Source organism: Sparus aurata, chromosome 7 (genome assembly GCF_900880675.1).
Source record: "Sparus aurata chromosome 7, fSpaAur1.1, whole genome shotgun sequence".
In the NCBI taxonomy this organism is placed as follows: domain Eukaryota; kingdom Metazoa; phylum Chordata; class Actinopteri; order Spariformes; family Sparidae; genus Sparus; species Sparus aurata.
The window spans coordinates 1,426,982-1,433,249 of record NC_044193.1 but is presented as its reverse complement, the minus strand read 5'-3'; the positions used below and the strand labels follow the sequence as shown (position 1 = coordinate 1,433,249).

The following is a 6,268-nucleotide window of genomic DNA, read 5'->3' as shown; positions in this document are numbered from 1 at the left end:
CACACACACACACACACACACACACACACACACACACACTTTAATCAGACGGCTCCGCCCTCAGGTGTCATGACAACAGGTGGATGATGACGTTAACGCAGCAAGACAAACAAATCACAAGCGGCCTCTACTCACTAACCAATCAGACTGTTTTCTTCAGCAGGTGGGCGGGCACATAGCAGCTTTGATGACTACAGGTACACACACACACACACACACACACACACACACACACCTTTACACACACAGACATCTTGTTTTCCTGCTCTGAATGCTGCATGACTTCCTGACGGAGCTGAGGGCTGCTGGTGGTGGAGCGAAGAGAGAGAGAGAGAGTGTGTGTGTGTGTGTGTGTGTGTGTGTGTGTGTGTGTGTGTGTGTGTGTGTGTGTGTGTGTGTGTGTGTGTGTGTGTGTGTGTGTGCGCTCGCTTGTATGTAACACGGTGTGTGTTTGTTGCATCAGGCTGTTTGAGAGGAGGAAGTGGCCGAGAGTCAAGAAACCTTCATCGTCTCGAACCCTGTGAGTCTTCCTCCTCGTCTTCCTCTCTGTAGATCAACTGCCTCACTGCTGTACCTGTCTGTCTACCTGCCTGTCTGCCTGTGTGTCTACCTGCCTGTCTGCCTGTCTGTCTACCTGCCTGTCTGCCTGTGTGTCTGTGTGTCTGACGTGTTTAACATACAGATAAATCATGAATCCTTTTTGAACACACAGTCTTGTTTTAAAGACTGTCCTCAGGCACAAAACATGGAAATAAAAACACATTTAAACAAAAAACCGATACAAAAAAAATGTTGATAATGATAATATCTCAATCTAACAGAGTCTTATATTATATTATATATATATTATATTAATTTACAGGAGGTGATGGTTATACCCCTTTTGTCCACAGGGGTCGCCAGAACACAAATAAAGAAAGTTCCTTGTAGCTGCTTTAAATTAAAATGAGATAACATTATGTTAAGCACTGAGTCGACCTTTAAACTAAACATCACAAACATCATGAAGAAGAAGTTCATCTGAAAAAACAAAACTTAAAAGCAGCCCACAGTTTCCTTTAAAGGAGCAGTGTGTAGTTTTGGAGAAGTAATTAAAACTGAGGATCTTAATATTTACAATATTAACGAGGTAATAATACAAACTGTTACAATCAGTGAATCTACTAGCTGTTCTCAGAGGAGAAGAAGGTCCCAGAACACTGTCTGAAGCTAGAAGGGTGGCAGGGTCCGCCACATATTAACACAGTAAAACAGTATAAACTGTGTCGTCCTTTAAGGTCAAAGTCTTAGAGAACGAATAGACACAAAACGGTCCAACAACACATCAAAACAGCCAATTCAAATAATGATGTTTGAATTTACACACAAGTTGATTTAATATTAAAGAGTAACATCTGTCCGTCTCACTGCCGGGCGGAGTCACGTGACGTCACAGACAGTTTGAGAAACACTCGATTTAAAACATGATATTTTATTTTATTTTACAAATAAACAAACACACACACAGGTGAACACACTGTGGAGGTAATAATGAGATGTCCTTTAACTTCAGCTATACTTTATGTTTAGTGCTAATTATCAAACGTTAGCATGCTAACACGCTAAACAAAGATGGTGAACCCGTCAAACGTCATACTTACCTGCATGCTAAGCATGTTAGCATTGTCGTTGTGTAGCATGTTGCTGTTAGCATTTGAGAGCTTCAGTTCTCCAGCAGGACGTTCAGCTTGTTTCTGCTGCCTGCATGTGCCTTACTGTGACACACACACACACACACACACACACACACACACACACACACACACACAAAGCTAACGGCGGTCTCTGTGTGTCGATCCAGAGGTCCGATCTGGGACGGCTGGAAGGGCTGAGCCTGTTGATTGGTTGGAGCAGGCTCCTGACTCCACCCACAGCAGCCTGAAGGAGCAGGGCGTGGTCTCACCGGTCAGCCAATCAGCTTCTGCCATCTCTATGACGTCCTTTGGCCCTCCCACCCTGCTGCTCAGGGAGACGCTGGGACGAAACACCCAACACGCCTCTTCATCAGCTGCTCCTGCCTCCTCCTCCTCCTCCTCCTCCTCCTCCTCCTCTTCCTCAGCTCCTCACTTCTCATCTGAGGAGGGCGGCTCTGGGTGGAGGAGCCGGGGGAGAAGGAGGGAGAGGAGGAGGAGGAGGATGAAGGTGATGAGAGGAGGAGGAGACAGAGAAGTAAACATTAAGCTGTGATGTTGTTGAATAAAATCAGCAGGTTCGGTTTGACAGCAGGACGTTTTGTTGCCCTGAGTTTAGACTTCCAGGTGTTTCTGCCCACATTTACCTGATCACCTCTCTGACAGCACTGCCCCGACATCAGGTGTGTAAGACTCTCCTGCAGTGAAGTTAGAGCATCTCTCAGAGATACTGACCCCCTAAAACATTTCTATCGTAGAGAATATTGAAGATATTGATTATAAATCTGTCGGTTCTGCAGCTTCAGCCTCTGAGGGTTCATAAAGCCATCAGCCCTGTTCAGACCTGGTTTAAAACACCTGACCTGAGTGATGTGATCACAGCTGGACAGTACAGCTGACGTCCATGAAACAAGAACCAGAACCAGAACTGTAGATAACCTGTGTGGGCTTTCTTAACCTGCCAATGTTAGCAGCAGGTGTTTCAACTGGACAGCACCAGACTCCCTTAACAAATGTGTCAGTTTAGTGAGTTGTTGAGTTGGAGACACTTTATAAACTCTGTGAAACTCTGTCTCTGACTCATTCTGCATTATTTGGACCTTCTTGTTCATTCAGCAAATGTTCTACATGAACTTCTTTCTGTCTTTGAGTAGAAACATGGAGTCTGTTTGTCTCAGTGATGGACGGGTTTGTTTCACACAGAGCAGGAAGTGACATCACAGCTGGTCACTCAGGATGGGTGTAAACAGGTCTGAACAGTTTATTTACCTCTGAGAACAGAAAGCAACACGTCCTTCACAGTTTCTCAGCTTCCACTGTTAAATTTTTCCTGATTCTGTGTAGAAAGCAGAAAAACAATCCTTTATTTTCTGACCTCATCACTGCTGAGCTCCTCCTCCTCCTCCTCCTCCTCCTCCTCCTCCTCTTCAGGTGACCTCCCAGCGGCCATTTTTAGTTTTACGTGTTCATATTTAGTCTTTCTAACAGTCTGTAAAGACATTAAAGGACCAGTCCGCCCTGTTGTTGTTGTTACTAAACTCGGACTGAGACGAACGCTGACATCGCTGCTGATGTCGTTTGTTTTTATTTCTATTTTCTTCCACTAACTTGAGTGTTGGTTACCGCGGTGACCGACGGCTTCACTGACGACAGAGCTACAGTTGTACTAACCTGGTGACTGACTTCAGTACCCACGATGCAACAGGGCAGCCCTGAGGAAACAACGACGAGAACATTTTGGAGTAAACGAACAAAAGATTACCGGACTGTGGAAATCTCCCGACGTCTCGTGAGCCAATAAGAAGAGGACTAGATGGTGATGTCACTGCATCCAGAACTTGTTTCAGCTGTTTTGTGGAGTTTGGACCATCAGCCGTCACTCTGGAGGACCAGTGGCAGAGTTCTGGTTCTGTGTCGCCACATTTTGTACTTTATACTCGTGTTAACCATCACACACCTCCCGTCCAATCACCTCCTCTCTGCACACACGGTCACGCCCCTCAGTTCAGTTGTTTTCCTCCTCTCAGCTGATTTTGTTTACTGTCCATTTGGTCCCTCGCCTGAATCTGACAGCTGGCCAGAAAAATGTCCAGAGATCTAAATTACATGTAACTTATAAAAGTGTAAAATATAACTGTAGAGAAACACGACTGGAGTCACACAGGACGGGTTTGAATCGGTGCACGCGTGTGATCGTCTCGCTGAGGACGAGCAAGACTTTTATACAAACTTGAATATTAAGTCATCGGATCAAATCTCCTCTCAGATACTTTCACACTGTTTACACTGAGGCTCTGCACCCATTGGCTGACGTATAGACCAATGAGGTAACAGCGTGTGCTGTATTCCCTGTTGATGTCTTTGATGAATCTGATCTTCAGGTTCTGCTACATTTTCTGCCATCAGATTCCTGATTCGTGTTCAATAGACAACAGAGTTTTTTTCTGAGTCAAATCTGCAGTTTTTCTTCCATCCGACAGTAAAAATGTGTCACAAAGAGCAACTGTTTTGTCAGAAACATCTCTGTAATCAAGGTTTTTACAGCTAAACAACATCAACAAATACATATTAGAGATGTTGGAGATCCGTTCATCTCCAACAAACTACAAATAAATAAATAAAATGAAGCTGTGAGGTGTGAAGGGACACATTGAAGAGGAGAACTTCTGACAGTACGATCGGTCAGACGTGATGTTTCAGTGTTTTTAAGACAGATTTCTCTCGGGACTTCATCAGTTTCTACGTCTGTGTGTTTCTTCTTCTCTGATGGAAATCTTCCAGTTTGATCACTGAGTTTAAAGAAGAAGAAGAGAAGCGCTCACTCTTTGATTCTGATTTAATTTATCATGATTTAAACATGATTTTCTCCTCTGACACGGCGTCAGAGCGGGACGCGACCTCATGTTGGTTTTGTCCGACAGTGTGAAAGTGTCTCAGGTGATTTCTGGTCCTGTGTGAGTGCAGCCGACCCGTCTGCTGTCTGTAGAGGTTCTTTTTCCTTTGGTTTTGTTTTTTTAACCCCTGATGTATTTGCTCTGCGGTGCTATTTGCTGTCTAACAACTATCTAGGAAGAAACCTCCTGGTTGTGTTTGAATGTATTTGTAAATGTTTCGGTGTGTTTTTATAAAGACGCGCACTAGAATCGGACCGTTCTGGACCTGAGCTGAGAGCTGCGGTCCAGAACCGGATGGATACACACACACACACACACACACACACACACACACACACACACACTGAAGGACAACTGCTGAGCACTTTGATTGGCGGATGGAGGGATGAATGGACCAATGGAGGGTTCATGTTCGACGGGACGCGACGCCACATGATCTAACACACCTGTACAGTCACCACTGACCTGGAAACAGTGACCGCTTTTAGTTTGTGAATAAAGTGTCGAATGCCAAAATGGACTTTTTCTCTTCAGTGTGTTTGTTTTATAACAGAGAGCTGCAGCTACATTCATGCATCAGATATCATGAGTCTGTTATTTAGTCATCGACTGAAATGAGCCGTCCTACATCGTGTGTGTAACTTTAAGTATATCTTGATGCTTTCTCTGACTTACAGAAAAGAGTCCATGTGGAAGAATCAAAGACTGAACTTCCTCAAACGGCGACTCGAGGCTCAGAGAGTGAGTCAACGACGAGCTGAAGTCACGTCCACAGATACAGATAGTTGCATCTGTAGTTCTGTGTTAAAGATCAGTGAACTACATCGTCTCAACAACATGCGCCAGAACCAACGTGGAGACAACCGGCTCAGAAAAGGTCGTGACAAGATGAATAATAAATAAATCTGCTCATATTGACGAGTGCAGTTCTGTGAGAGGAGAGACGTGTCTGCTGACTGAACACAAACACAAACACTCTCGGTGTCAGTTCTCTCGTAATTTGAGCCCTTCGGTCCAATAAAATGGTGAAAGTCTAGAAGTTCTGATTATTTAATCCCCATTTAAGTTAGCGAGGTGCTACACCGGAAGTTAGCCCGCTCGGTCAGTGGAAGTCTCGAGTGCACGCTCCACTGGTACCACAACACAGAACATCCGGGTCTTTTCATAGACAGGAAGTGGAGCCATTTTGTTTTCAAAACGCCACTGGGCACCTGCTGAACGGGGCTCCGCCTCCAACACTGTGTTCAGGTTTAATATAACACACTTGACTTTAACAGCTAGCTTGATAGCAACCAGACAGGTGAGCTTGTTGTACTGTTTATCTCGGCCTGCTTTAGCTCCACCCTTTTGTTTTTGATGAGACAGGTTATAGGTGGAGTCAGGTCGTACCGGCCCCCGGGAGGAGCTCCAGGCTTTAAAGTTAGTTATCTTAGTGGCCAAACTGTGTAATAACATCCTCATGTGATGCTCTGAGGCCTAAAATACTTTTTACCATAATGTAACATTGTGAAAGACGCGTCTGTAAAATGGTGGATACATGACCGTCATAATTTGAGCCAGTCAGTCCCAAAAAAGGAGCAAAGTCTAGAAAAGCTGCACGATTAAATTATTTTATCCCCATTGAAGTTAGCCGGTCACTAAACCAGCTTTAGTCTCTGGTGCTCGCTCTGTCAGCAGCTCAACATGGCGGATCAGAACACCACA

General features: G+C 44.7%; 1 long non-coding RNA gene across 1 annotated transcript; it reads left to right on the top strand.

Annotated features, from left to right (window-relative positions):
- Nucleotides 1-10: 10 nt before the first annotated feature.
- LOC115585005 (uncharacterized) lies at nucleotides 11-5,084 on the top strand. Its single transcript, XR_003984635.1, has 3 exons — nucleotides 11-197; nucleotides 464-520; nucleotides 1,841-5,084. It is a non-coding gene; the product is annotated as an uncharacterized LOC115585005 (long non-coding RNA).
- The last annotated feature ends 1,184 nt before the right edge of the window (nucleotides 5,085-6,268 follow it).